This window comes from Apteryx mantelli, chromosome 27, assembly GCF_036417845.1.
Source record: "Apteryx mantelli isolate bAptMan1 chromosome 27, bAptMan1.hap1, whole genome shotgun sequence".
Lineage (NCBI taxonomy): Eukaryota > Metazoa > Chordata > Aves > Apterygiformes > Apterygidae > Apteryx > Apteryx mantelli.
The window spans coordinates 3,746,120-3,759,403 of record NC_090004.1 but is presented as its reverse complement, the minus strand read 5'-3'; positions in this window follow the sequence as shown (position 1 = coordinate 3,759,403).

Genomic DNA, 13,284 nt, shown 5'->3' with positions numbered 1-13,284 from the left:
ATTCTCCCACTAGACGAACTTTCTCCTCATAAAAGAGGACTGGAAACTGATTCTCCCCTGTCTTACTGTGGTCCTACAACACCGCAGATCTGTGCATTCAAAAAAGTTATTTATATTTTGCCTTAATCAAAAGTAGAATACCAAAATGTAGAATACTCTTTTCCTATTAGATTGCCTGCTGTCTCTGTTATCCAGTGACTGGTTAGAAACGTTTGCGTTGAGGTATTCAGGAGGGGAGATATCACTCCAGTACAAACCATGTTTTGAAATATCTTGGCTCTCGCTTGCCTAGGAAGGTTATAAATACTGTTCCCAGGACAAACATTCTCCATGTCTGAGAGCTAATGAGCCAAACAGCTGTTCTGAGGCTATCCACCTCTGACACCAGTAAACACTAAGCCATGTGAAAAAGATTTTAACATGCCCAGACACTCAAGTATAAGAGGTTGTGTGTGTGTCTAAAATGCAGTTCTCTTGCCACATCCATTTTGCACCTTCAAAGGAAAAAAGTCCTTTACTGACCGTCTTTGACACCTGCAACTGCCAGAACAAAATCAACACAGACCTTAATCACTTCGACACCGGTCTAAATCCAGCCGTTTTCAATAAAATCCACTGTGTTTACAGAAGGAAGAGCATAAAGTGTCACAAACATCTCTTGTAGGAAAGTAATGCACTTTTTGTAAGGATCCATCTGAAAAGTGCCACATGCAGACACTATTCACTGGTATCCTCTGGCTCTCTGGGCGGCTTCAAGTCCAAAGCACCAGTAAATCCACTTTAACTGGCTGACTAAACTGGGCTTATGGCTGCTTTGCACTATCAGAACGATGAAAGGTGGCCTGGCTCATGCTGACACATCTGATCTAAAATATAAAAGAATTTGTAAACAGGATCTGGGAACCGTTTGAAGAATCAAATAGCTCTGTCTGTACATTTATATCAACACAACACACATGTCCAGGATTCACTTCAGAAGTGACATAAATAGGGGGCTTAATTATACGTTCCACTTAGATTAGTCAGAAAAAACGTGCACGTTTTATGGTGTACCTTGCAGTTGTTAGGAATCTGATGAGTGTGCAAAAATGGATGTTTTGCATGGAAAACTGCTTCCCAGCCATTCTTTGGGGGGTTACAAGGCCCTTCTTGCACAGTTTTTGCACACTAAGTGCCCCCCCCCCCCACCTTCAAATTCTAACCAGTGTTAAAACTGGCCTGCTGAAACTGAACTAAAATACAGCTGCAACATAACAGGACCCAGGAGAGCAAATGCTCTGTTACTGGGTGGATCTCAGAACTACTGATTCTGGTTGCAGCAGTAGTTGCATAAATCTAGAAAAGCTCCTTTGACTCTATCTGAACTACTGAGAGCAGAACGAGGTGTATTAAAGGGTGCCGATTCCTGATCTTGGGCTATGGGAACCATTCTTTTAGCCTGATGCTTGACTTATGTTGACTTGAAGCCAAATGGCTATTTAGTTCAAGCAATGTCAAGGTGAAGTTGTGAACGGGACCTTTTCATTCATGTTCCCAGTAAGCATGTATCTCCTTAAAAAAAGAAAAAAAGAAAAACTAGGTCAGTTGAGCACAGGAAATAGTTTTGTCTCTCTTGTTTTGAGCTTTAAAAAATGTCCCAGTTGCTTAAGTGAAAATTGCTATGACTTAGAAAAGTGTGTCTCAAGGCTCTTCGTTTGTTTGTCTGGCTGTCATTAATCATTGTAGAAGTCTTTCCCTAAGAAGCATAATTGGTCGGTTTACTTTTAGTAACGCAAGGTTGGATGCTGCTCTTACTTCCTTTGCTTGCATCTGGCATTAGGCTGATGGAGTAAGCGGAGTGACTCAGGATTTATAGCTGTGTAAATGAGAGCAGAGGTGATCATCTGAAGCATACTCAGTTCTTTAGCATCTGGAGCACATCATATATTTATTGAAAAAACAACCAAACATCTAGTGATAACTGCTCTTTGACATCTCAGTCATGACATTCTCTCTAACAGGGAGACGGGGTAAGGGTGGGAAGAGAACAAAAGCAGCGGGGGGTAAAGGAATTAAGAAATCTGGCATTCATATGCTCATAGAATTGGGCAGGTTACACTTCTCCTGTTGGGTTTTCCCCGCTCCTGGCCCCTTGGACTCAGTGGAACTACTCCTGGTTTACACCCCTCCAAGTGGAGCAGAATCACTCCATTTTTCTTCAGCAAAACAAACATTTGTTACTTGGAAAGAAAAACAGAGGAATCTTAAAATGTGACTCGCAGCTGAGCGGAAATTCTCAGCAGCTCAAGAATTTGGGTTTCTCTAGTTTGTAAACAAAGAAGGAACCCTTGGAGGGAGCATGTTGATTAATGCCATGGGGGACTGCAACGGGACCCTTCCTGTGGCCGTGTGACTGGGGAGTCACCCTGCTACGCTCACGGCAGTACCAGGGACGTGCGACGGGTTGGGCTTTGTATGTGGAGGAGCAGGTTGCTCTCAGAGAGGAGGGTTCGAGCTTTGGGGATGCTGAGAGTGACTTCTCTGCTAGCTCTGAGTCCTCAGCCAGGCCAAAATCGTGATCCAAACAACCCGAGATGTCAGAAGAAATTGAGATCCTGTGCTGAACTGCAAGTAGTTAGGGGTGTAAAGATGCACACAAATGCTTAGAATTATTTTCGAAAGCACCCTAGCGGTTTGGGCGCCAAAATCCCAAAGGGAATTGAGGTCAGGTCCTCAACTGTTGTCAGCTGGTCCAGGTCCTCCCAGGGCCCACCTCTAGCGTTTTAGCTCTCTCCGGATCCCGGGTTCCTGTAGCCCTCATGGATACACTCTGGGTTCACTGCTATGGGATGGAGGGAGAGATAAATGCTGCCCTACCTGAAGTCTTCTCAGGAGGAGGCTAGGGAGGTCTAACTTGGCAAAGGTCTGCAGGGACGGTCTTGCCTTGCTTCCCCTCCACAAACATCCTAGCTCTATTTTGAAATGCCCAGTTAGCCTGAGCTGAGTTGCTGAGTTCACTGGCTCGGGAGCTGTCAGTCGGGTACGGGGAGCCCAGAACAGCCTCCTTCCAGCAAAACAGAAGAAATACACATGCCCGTTCACACACACACCGCTTGCTTAGCACAGTCCATTAAACTCAGCATGAACTCCAGGCCCAGCCATAACCCATGATATTTATGGAGTGAATATCTTCCTGTAAAGGATGTGGAAGAATAATACGACTGCTGTAGAGCCCCTACCCTCCCTCACATTCACTCATATCTCGCACGTGTGCTCTTAGGGCTATTTCACTTCACTAGGACTGGAAGAGCAGGGTCAGATCCTGGCTGCTCTTCCACGCTGCACAGGAAAGGGAAGGACAGGAGAAATGCTTTACCATTCCGTTCCATCCCCTGGGGAAAGCCCAAATCCTGCTAGGAGCATTCTGGGCCCCAGATGTGGGGACTTAGTGTGATATCAGTAGCATTTTTCCCCAAGGGCTGGCTTGCTGGACCGAGCATGGGCCATAATCGTGCTAACTGCTGGCCTTAGGTGTTGTGAGACATGTATAGCCACAAAGCAGGGGGAGGATTTGCAGCTGAGCCTGCTCCTGCCCCCAGCACTGAAGATGCTCTTTGTTTTCCAGCAGCCACCAAGCAGACTACTTGGGGCAGTGCAGCTGCTGGGGCAAGGGCTGCAGTTGTTCTGTGCCCTCTTCATCCTTCTTCCCTAAGGAAAGGGCAAGTGTATGGTACCTGGGAAGAGTGGTTCCTATAGAGCAACTTATTATCACCCTGCATGAGACAAGCATGCTCCCTAAAGTTCAATTTTCCAGCATCTACAATATTAAAATAGACCCTCCCTCATGCCTGGTCCTTCTTGTCATCTGAGGAGAAGGTCTGATAGAGAAGAAGCTGTGGGAATTGATGGTTGCCAACTGTTCCTGCTATGGCTGTGCTGATGCCCTCCAAAATCCAGAGGTACACGCTGCCCGTCAAGTTCTCCTCTTGGGGCAAAACAACCCTGGATGCTCCAAAATTAGCAGCTCCTGCTTTTAAAAGCTGTACATGCAATGCTCTGTCCTGGAGCCCCAGTTGCAGGCATGTTTCTCTCTCTGGACATGAGAAGGACCTGGTTCTGTTCTTGTGTTTAGGAGAAGTTGAGGACTGCAGAGACTGTGCTGAGGCGAAGCCCGCGCTGATGAGATCAGGAGCAGGCCTGTTGTTTCCTTGTAGCTTCACTCTGCCATGAATCGATGGGAGGTTTTGCTGGACTGTGCAAACAGGAACACCCACGCTCAGAAAATAAAAACTCAACCACCACCAAATAAAACAATAAACTTTTGTAGGAAGATGGGAGTTGCCATTCTGCAAGCTCATTTAATGGCCTCATCTGACACACTCTAGTGACAATATTATTTTAAGGTGCCATTTCCAGAGCTGCTAGATTCTGTCTTCCAGCTACAACTCTGCCACCTCTTTTCAAGCACGCTGTGTGCATGTCCTGCATCACCACCTCCCTGACATGCCGGTCACCTTGCACAAAGGTATCCACAGGGCACAGTGACTTCAGGAGGCAGCTCAAGGAGAGAAGACAGAAAACCCTTTCACACTGTCTCCTTCCTGACCCCGCTGAGCTCCACGTCACTTTGGAGTCTCTTTGGAGTCCCACTACATGGGATGACTTGGAACCAGCAACAATCCCTCTGTAGGGAAGGGGTGAAACTGGAGGGTCTGCTCTCTCTCCCTCCTTTTGAATGAGCTGCAAAGAGCTTTAGAGCTGTCCAATTAAAATAACCCTAAGACAAAAATAGGATGAGAGAGTGCTACTTTAAAAACAAAGCAATTAAGCAAAGCCTATTCCTCCCCTTCCCCGGAGGTTCCTATGGAAGTGGCAGCTTTTGAGCCAGAAATCACTGCTGAGTTGGGTATTTCTGGCATTCGAACCCAAGGCAAGCGATGACGTCCCAGCACTGGCTTGGGAGGAGAGGCTGTACTGAGCGCATGGCAGCAGATGAGACCAAGCCGGCAGGCACTGACATGTCTCCCCTAAAGGCTAGTTATGCTGTAGCCTGTGGAACAGCAGAAATGAGATTCGGAGTGTAGGAAAGAGCTGAGCAGACACTGGCACAAGCTGCACCAACAGCCGCCAAGCTCAGTGTGGGGCCATGCAGTAAATATCGTTTCAGGCCTCAAGACCGAGAGGGGAGAATAGGTTTGGTTTGGAGCTCACAGATCTGAGTCCAACGCTAGGTCACCGAAAGTGGGTGCTAACTGGCAGCATGAAGGGACAGGACTGAGTCCAGCTAGCTCCATCGACAGGAGTTGCGGGAGCTCCTCTCCAGGAAGGGTCAGGCTCTCTGCCTGCTGCTGGCATGGCCTCAGCCGCTGCAGGGATTCCTGCCCTTGGTTTGAAGATCTGCTATTACTGATGAAAAGGCAGGTAACCAGTAACCACACTGACCAGCCAGAATATTTTGGTAATCTTTTTGCAACATAAAAGCCTTGCCAGTCACAGCGATGTTGCCTTAAATATTCTTTTGTACCTCTTAACTCTTTGCTTGAGCTTTGGGATGGCTATCCATGAAGTTAATCTCCAAACGACAGGAGAATGAGTGACTGCCAGTAGTGTATGCGTCCTCAGAAGCGCAGAAGGAGCATCCCGCAGTGAACACCAGGGATTAGCTGCATCACTGTGTGGTTGCTTGGGTCCCTAGCACCTCAGGGGTGCTAGGGGCAAACTTCTGGCTAGAGTTATATCAGCGCAGTGTCAAATTAACCTCGTGCTACTGTTCCTGATGTCCCTTTGTCAGGGGGTGATCCCTCTGCCACAGATTCTTTCTTTCAACCCTCATTTTAGTTCATGTAAAGGGTGAAGGAGCCTTGGATCCTTGTCATGAAACTGGTTCACTGGGATTCCCCTCTAACTCAGCAGAGCCTGGATTCTTCCCTGACCTCTTCAGCCAAGATCCCCTTCAAAGACACCTATGGCTTAAACTGATCTCCCAACTACTTTCCATGTACATTCTGGTAAAATGAATAGCCCGTGTTAGCAGGAGAAGTTGTCTTATTCCTGTTGTTTCTCCACACTCTTTTTACAGGATAGCAGTACAGACTAAGCCGACATATTAGCTCAAGAAGAATTTGCGTAGCTGGAAGTAATTTTGTTTGTTTTCTTTGTTCTAGGAAAGGGATCCACCCGGCCTTGCCTGCCCTCCGTGTTCGGGGCGGAATGAAAGGGCGTCCAGGGCTTGCTAGCATTTGAGTGGTGTGCTGGGACAGCGCGATGTCCTGGCCCTCGCTGTTTCCTCTGAAGGAAGATGAGCCCAGCAGAGGAGGAACTTCACTGATCTAGGAGGCTTGCACATGGAAAGAGTGAGTGTCACGGTTTTAGCTGAAGGGCAATGACACTGGTGAGTCTGTTCAGCCACTTAGTCCTTTCCCCACTTGGAACACCAGGGACACGCAGAGCTCTAACAGTTAATGCCAGAGTTGAGAACATTTCTGTGGTTTTTGAAGGCATTGAGTGCCAAGTGACCAAGAGCTGCTCTGGCAGGAAAAGTCTCTCGGTTTTCCTTACCTCCTTGAAACATAGCCAGGGTCCCCAGTTTTCATTTTTCCTCTCCCCTTTTTTGAAGTCAGAACATCTTGGGCTCAAAATCATTACAACTTTTAGAACCCCCAGTAACTGTTTTTTAACAAAACCTCTTGACCTAACAGATTGGCCTATCTCTGCCAGGCAGGTCATTAATTTCCAGTCTAATGCGCAAGGGAGAACATTGTGAAATGACTGCATAAGGAGGCATTAGAGTAAAGATGATTTGGGGCTATTTGCCTGGCAAGGAAATTGAACCAGCTAGAGCTTTTCTTTTACCTGACTCACGGCTGTATTGCAGGGATCAGATTGGAAAAAAAAACAAGTGAATGTTATTCACCTAAAGTCTGCTTTCAAACCCATGGCTGTGCACCTCTGGTGCCACAATGGCATCATGCTTCTGGGGATGAAACAATTTAAACCACGGAGATGAAAATTATTGGTTTCAATAGCTTTCTTAAAAACAACAACAACAGGCTGAGGCTTTGCAAAACTGATCTGAAAATGTGTATCACTGCATCTCTGGGGTAAAATGGTCTAAACCATAAAAGCTTTGAGTGTTCTGTCACAGTGCTTTACCAGTAATAGGATATTTTTAAAACTTCGTATGACAAATATAGGCAAAAGCCATACTGACAATAAAGGCTCTGAACTTAAAGCTGTATAAGCAGGTCTGTAACAGTAATTCTGTTGTAGCTATAGGTAAAAGGATATGAAAAATGCAGCATTTGTATGCAGAACTAATACTTTTGCACTACTAGCTAGTAAAGCTGTCCTCTCCAGGAGGTTTCTAACATTGCACAGGTTGCTGGGGAAGGCAACTAGAGCAATTGTTTGGGATGTGAGGTCAGGGAGGAGGGAAGCACCAGGTCATGGTGAGAAGCAGCAGACATCATCCAACATACAGACAGAGGAGCGGTGGCCACCACCGGGGCACAGGAACGCAGCATTGACTGCTCACTTGAAAGTCTCACTAGACACTACACGAAGGTTTACAGCCTGCTGAAACACTTTGTCCTCCTCAGCTTGTGTGAAGTCAGTCTATGTGAAGGCAATGGCAGCTGCAAATACAGCCTTTTTCCTTATCAATTTTGTGTAAGATTGTGCCATCCTTATAAACAAGAACATTCACGGAGCTTTAGACTTGTCTTTTTGAGTCTTAAACATTTGTCTGGGGAACTTCTTATCAGAAAAAATATAAATTCTGTTAAGGAGGAAAAAATGAAAAAACCAAGTATAAATGATTCACCTCAGAGATGTGTATGACTAAGAAAAAGTAAAGAATTAAGAACACATAAGTGAAAGTCTGACATTTAACAATTTGCAAATTATTTTGCATCTTTGCTTTTGTATCAGTAATAATAGTCTGTGCAGAACTGCAGAGGAAGATCCAGTTCTTTAATTAGCAGTGAAATAGTTGGCCTAAAGCTAATTTGGATGGTGTCTTCATTCCACTCTAGGATTAACACTCCCTTCAGCTGAGAGAAGTCCCTGCCTCTGTAAAGCTCTGTGTTAGGGCTGGCTCACCATCACAGCCCTAAGGGCTAGAAAACTAGTCAAACTTGGTGCTGCGGTTCAGTCAGACCACACAGTAACCAGCTGGTTTGTGCCCACAGTAACTTGCAGAGCTTGTAGATCTCATTGACCTGCGCTTCCCTCTTGGTCTCTGAAGTCTCACCCCTCTCCTCTGTCCTCTCCCCTGGGATCAGCCACAGGTGGGACCAGATGACCCAATGGTCCTTTCCAACCTAAATTATTCACTGATTCTATATAATGAACTGGAATTTTTCCAGGAACAGGAAAGGTGCAGCCAGGCTCCTGCTGTAATCCCAAATCCCTAATGAGAGATACACTTAAGCACCAGCAGGCCACCCACCCCTCCAGGTCCTACCAGCCTGGCAGAATTTAAAGACCTGTTGCTGCTTGTTGATGGTGTGTGAGATGTGCAGCTGGTATAAATTAGGGAGGACCCAGTGATTTCAGCAGAGCTGTTCTGACTGAGGAGGTGGGTCCTTAGGTTTTTCAGGAGAGCAATCCCTTGAGCTACCCTGGGGGATACTAGAGGGTCTTTGGAGAGATTGGATCTGGTGGAGGACTGTACCTTGCCTCTTTTCAGGTATGGCTGTGTTATCATTGCAGCCCCTGGTTTATGTACTAAAAGTGTCTCCTAGTAAGCATGGCAGGGTGGCTGTGTATTCAGTGGGTGGCAGAATGAGCCAGAGATTGGTGCAGGAGCCAGAGAAACCTCCCTTCAGTCCCTTCTTTCACAAGCCATATTGCCTTGAGCAAATCCTTTTGTGCCTCATCCCTGGAGACATTGTGAGGACCAAATCCCATAAAGGTTGGGGTGGTGCTCAGGTGTGTTGAAGATGTGCACTGGAGGAGTACTGTTGATCAGCAAGCCTCCTTAAATGAGCCTGCTCAAGACCTGCTTAAATGCACCCTCCCTCTCTGCAGTTTTCTTTCAGGATAATTAAGCATGCAGCAAACTAAGAAGTGGAAAAACCCAAGGAAGCATCCATTTCACAGGTGGGTGCAGCTGATTTTCCTCCCAGGACCTGTTCCTCCTGGGAGGAAAATTCTGTGCAAGCTAAGGCCTAGGCACAAATGTTCCTGCCTGTGATGGTGACTCACATTCATACCCAAATTTTGCAGTTGGCAGAGGTCTCAGATCACTGATGATTATGCTACTATGTGGAGACCCATGCTTGTCTGCCCGTAACAGGTACGTTGTTAGTCCACCTTGACAAACCTCAAGGCACAGAGAGACTGCTGGTAGCTTTGCACTGCCCTAAGGCCTGATCCTCTGTCTGAACTAATAACCTGGGTGCTGAGCCCCAAGGGTCCTGGGCAGCTGCCTGCCCAAGCACGCCTGTTGCTGAGTATGCCCGCACCATGCTGCCTCGAGGCACGGTCGGGTCAGGGAACAAGCTGTGCTCACAGCTCTTTCTGGGATGTCTCTTTGGGGCTGCAGCCACAGCTGGTGCAGTGTGCCTGGGATCACCCACAGAATCTGCAGCAGGGCTGGGAGCTGGGACAGGATCTCCAGAGCCTGGTCTGTGAGCTTCTGCCCTGGATAGAGAAATATGTTATCTGCTTGCAGCAGTTGCTGACAAATGTTTCAGCCCCACTGTAGCCAGGATCCTTCAAGAAAACTAGGAACACTTGGGAAGGTGGCAGCTTTGCCAGATTCAGAGCTGGTTGCAACCTGCCAGGAGGCAGAGCATAGAAACTGGTCACAAAAGCTCTTGTTGCAGGATCTTGTTCGTTATAGATAACTATAATGGTCCTAGCTAGCCTGAAAGCCTCCCATCTGGCTAAGATTGATTGTGCAGAATAGCCAGATTTCTCACCAGAACAAAAACAGGGTTGAAAGGGAGAGAGAAGATTGTCAAGGGCTCCGTTTCTAAAACCAAGGCCTAGTTTTTGCAAAGAACTCAACACCTGTGGTGCTCAGCTTTGGGAAGGCTGCTTGGTGCAGTTACACAAGTTTCGCAAGTGTTGACTTTCATGTTGTTTCACCTGCTCTGAAACAGCAGTTCTGTGCCTTGATAAATGGGGTTTAATTTCTTTCCTGGTAGCCTCTCTGCATGCCCTTGGTTGCATACCCCTCGGTAAGCCGCAGAACTGGCTCTTTGCCTCCTGCAAAGATCAGGCTCCAGGGGGGCATTTTTTCCAGAAGAGAATGTGTGCTTTTGCTGGCAAGATCTGTGTCTAAGCACTGGCTCTTTCTGAACTTTTGATGCCAAGTGTGTTTTTAGATATTTACTTCCTCTAAAAGGACACAAACAGGCACCCCACCCATCCCAAACTTTGCATCCCTTGATAGACCTTGATTTCACAATAAATCCTCAAATACAATGGAGCGTTCCTCCCAGTACTAAAATAACTGTGGACTTCAGTCGTGAACTCTGCAGCCAGGGACAAAATCTGCTCTGTGCTCAACTCCCTCAGAAGATGGGCAGGACAGTGTGCCCTCAGGCTCTGGGATCTGACAAGTGGAGGCCGGGAGGGGAATCCTCGCTCTGCTCTGCTGAAGCCAGCGGGTGTTGCCTGTGCAGTCAGGATTTCATCCCAAGGCTGTGCTGAAGTGGAAGGGGGTGGCTTTTCCTGCCTTTTCCATGCTTAGGGCAGGGTAGCCTTTCCCACCCAGATTGGAGGCAGATATACTGCAGTATTTACTCTTTGCTGAGCTCTATTGACAATTTACAGCAGTTAGTATCATGATGCAGCTGACTCATATGCGGCAGTAGATAGGATGGATCTGATCCCAAATGCTCCTCTAGACTGAGGCTGAATTAGCACTGAACTTGAACTGGAGCACAAGTCTGGAAGAGACAGTCTCGGCCATTAAGTCACGGGCAACCATGTTAGCCAAAAGCATTCAGAGACCACTCCCCCTTCCTACCCCAAAGCATGCGAACCTGCAGAACTCTTTCCAAACCTCACAGCAAATTTAAGGCCTCAATAGATGTTGATGGGTTTTGTTCTCTTGTAGTGATATACCACAGATGGAGAAATCAACAGTGTCGCTTACATCTTGCAGCCTTTTTAGCAGCAGGGAAGAAGCTTGGTGAAAATGCCCAGTCAATCTTAAGAAGTGCATTGCATCCCCAGACTACACAAGAGGGCAAAAAAGCGGGAGGGAGGACTCCTCCTTGGCCCCAAATCTGACAATCAGTTTAACCCAAGCACATGAGCAGGATGTATCAAGCAGGCATCAGTAGTTAGGTAAGGAACAATGAAACAAAATTCATATGTTTCGGACTATCTAGCTAGATGAAACTCGCCATCTCTTCTGGGCCAAATTTATATTTAATATAATGCCAGTGGAGTTCATAAAGTTAAAACAGGGCCAGCTTAGAATGATTGCCTGTAATCCACTTGGACAGTGACTTTTGCTAAGACTGGCCAGCTGTGAGAACAGAAGCCATCCTGTAAAGAGCTGTCCTGAAAGCCACCAGTATGTTGCATGGACCACGAAGCAGCTATGAGGCAGGGGACAGCTTTGAGTTGATTGAGGACAGGATGAGCCTGATTTCCTTTACCATGCTGCCTGTGCTGGCAGAGATCACACTGAGCCAAAAAACTGTGTGTGCATTTGCATTAGCTTTATTCTTCAGTGTTACATGATTTTTAGCAATTATCTACATGTCTTCTTTTTTTTATTAATACAAATTCAGGAAAGCCATTGGCTGTACCTGGCAAGTGAACCCAGAAGAACATAACAAGGTAAATTAAACACCCAGTATTCTTTGCTTGGGGGAGATTTTAAGCAGTGTTGACATCTCTATCCCTTCACTTGAAACAGCTCAGGCAACAAGAAGAGACACAAATCAGCGTTAACTTGGGTGTTTCCTCCCTTTGATCATTAGGAACACTGAACCTTCATGTTCTTCTCCTGGTTCTTGGCAAGTGGCTTGCCCACTGGGGTGAACAGTCAGTCGTTAGCACTAGTTTTAGTTGTCCCAGTGCCCCAAGAAAAGCTTGAACCATGAGTCTATGGAGCTCCCAGAAGTGAGGGATCTCCAGCTGACACTTGCCCTTCATGTCCTGCTACTTGAAGAAGGTAGAGCTTATCTGGCTGGGCTTCTCTTCTGATTCATCTCCAGGAAAGAGGAAGCCACTTGTGTATTTTGAGGGCCCCAATAATTCATTCATCTTACTTAGTCTAAAAGATATTCTCTCCTAATGGTGACTTAGTCTGGGCTTATTGGGAGGGGGGAAGGTTTATACTTCTTGCCAACCTCCTGCTCTACTTTGTTCAGCTTGCTGTAAGAAGGTGCCTTTGTGGCAGACTTCTTCCAGGCTATGAGAGGTAAGATGGGTTCCTTCACCCCCAGAAGCCCTTGTTTGGATGCTCCTGGCACTTTGCAGTGAAGGGGCAAGGTGTTGGTTTTGTTATTTAGTAAAGGGGCTAGAATGGATCTGGCCACTCCTCTCTTAGCAGGGAGGGGAAGACAGCTGGCTGGCAATGGCAGAGCTAAGGTGGTTTGTAGGGTAAGCAGGACTGTGACTCAGTATTTCCCTTTGCTACCATTCTGGAAAGCTGAAAGCATCCAGGTGGATGATGAGCAGCTTGGTAAGGATGTTTTATAACTGAATTATTCTTTATTTTTGTTGTTTTAGGTGGAAACTTAACCAGCCATCGTAATGCTCGTTTATCTAGTGTTGAATTTTCCCACAAAACTCCTGACAAGTAAGTGAGTATTATGATTGTGGTTAAACGGTTCATTCAAGGTCGTGCAGCAGGTTTATGTTAAAAGCAGAATTGGGAAGACCATGGCTCAAGGTCCAACTACTCCTTCTTGGACAAGGAACGATAAATGAATCGAGCCATACATCAAACACTCCTTTTAGAAAAGACACAAATATAACACCTTCAAATGCCCCGTGTGGTTTGGAATTCAGCTGTGGCTTGTATCCATGCTCTGTGAGGAAAACGAGAGCAGAGGTGTGTAGCACTTTATCCCTGTCTCGTTTATGAGCAGTGGGAAAATGCCTGGCAAAATGTGAGCAGCTAATTTTAGGCAACAACATAACTTAAAGTGCCAAGCCTTCCAAAAAGGGAAGGAATCCATATCCAGGCAGACTGCCTTTAGCTCCAAACTGCTCGAGGGCATTGGATGTTTATGCTACCTCCAGTATATTAATCTGTTGTGTGGAGACATAATCCTTCGTTGTGACATTAGAGGTAGCTGTTATGGAAATGATTGTGAAATCCCTCCTCTT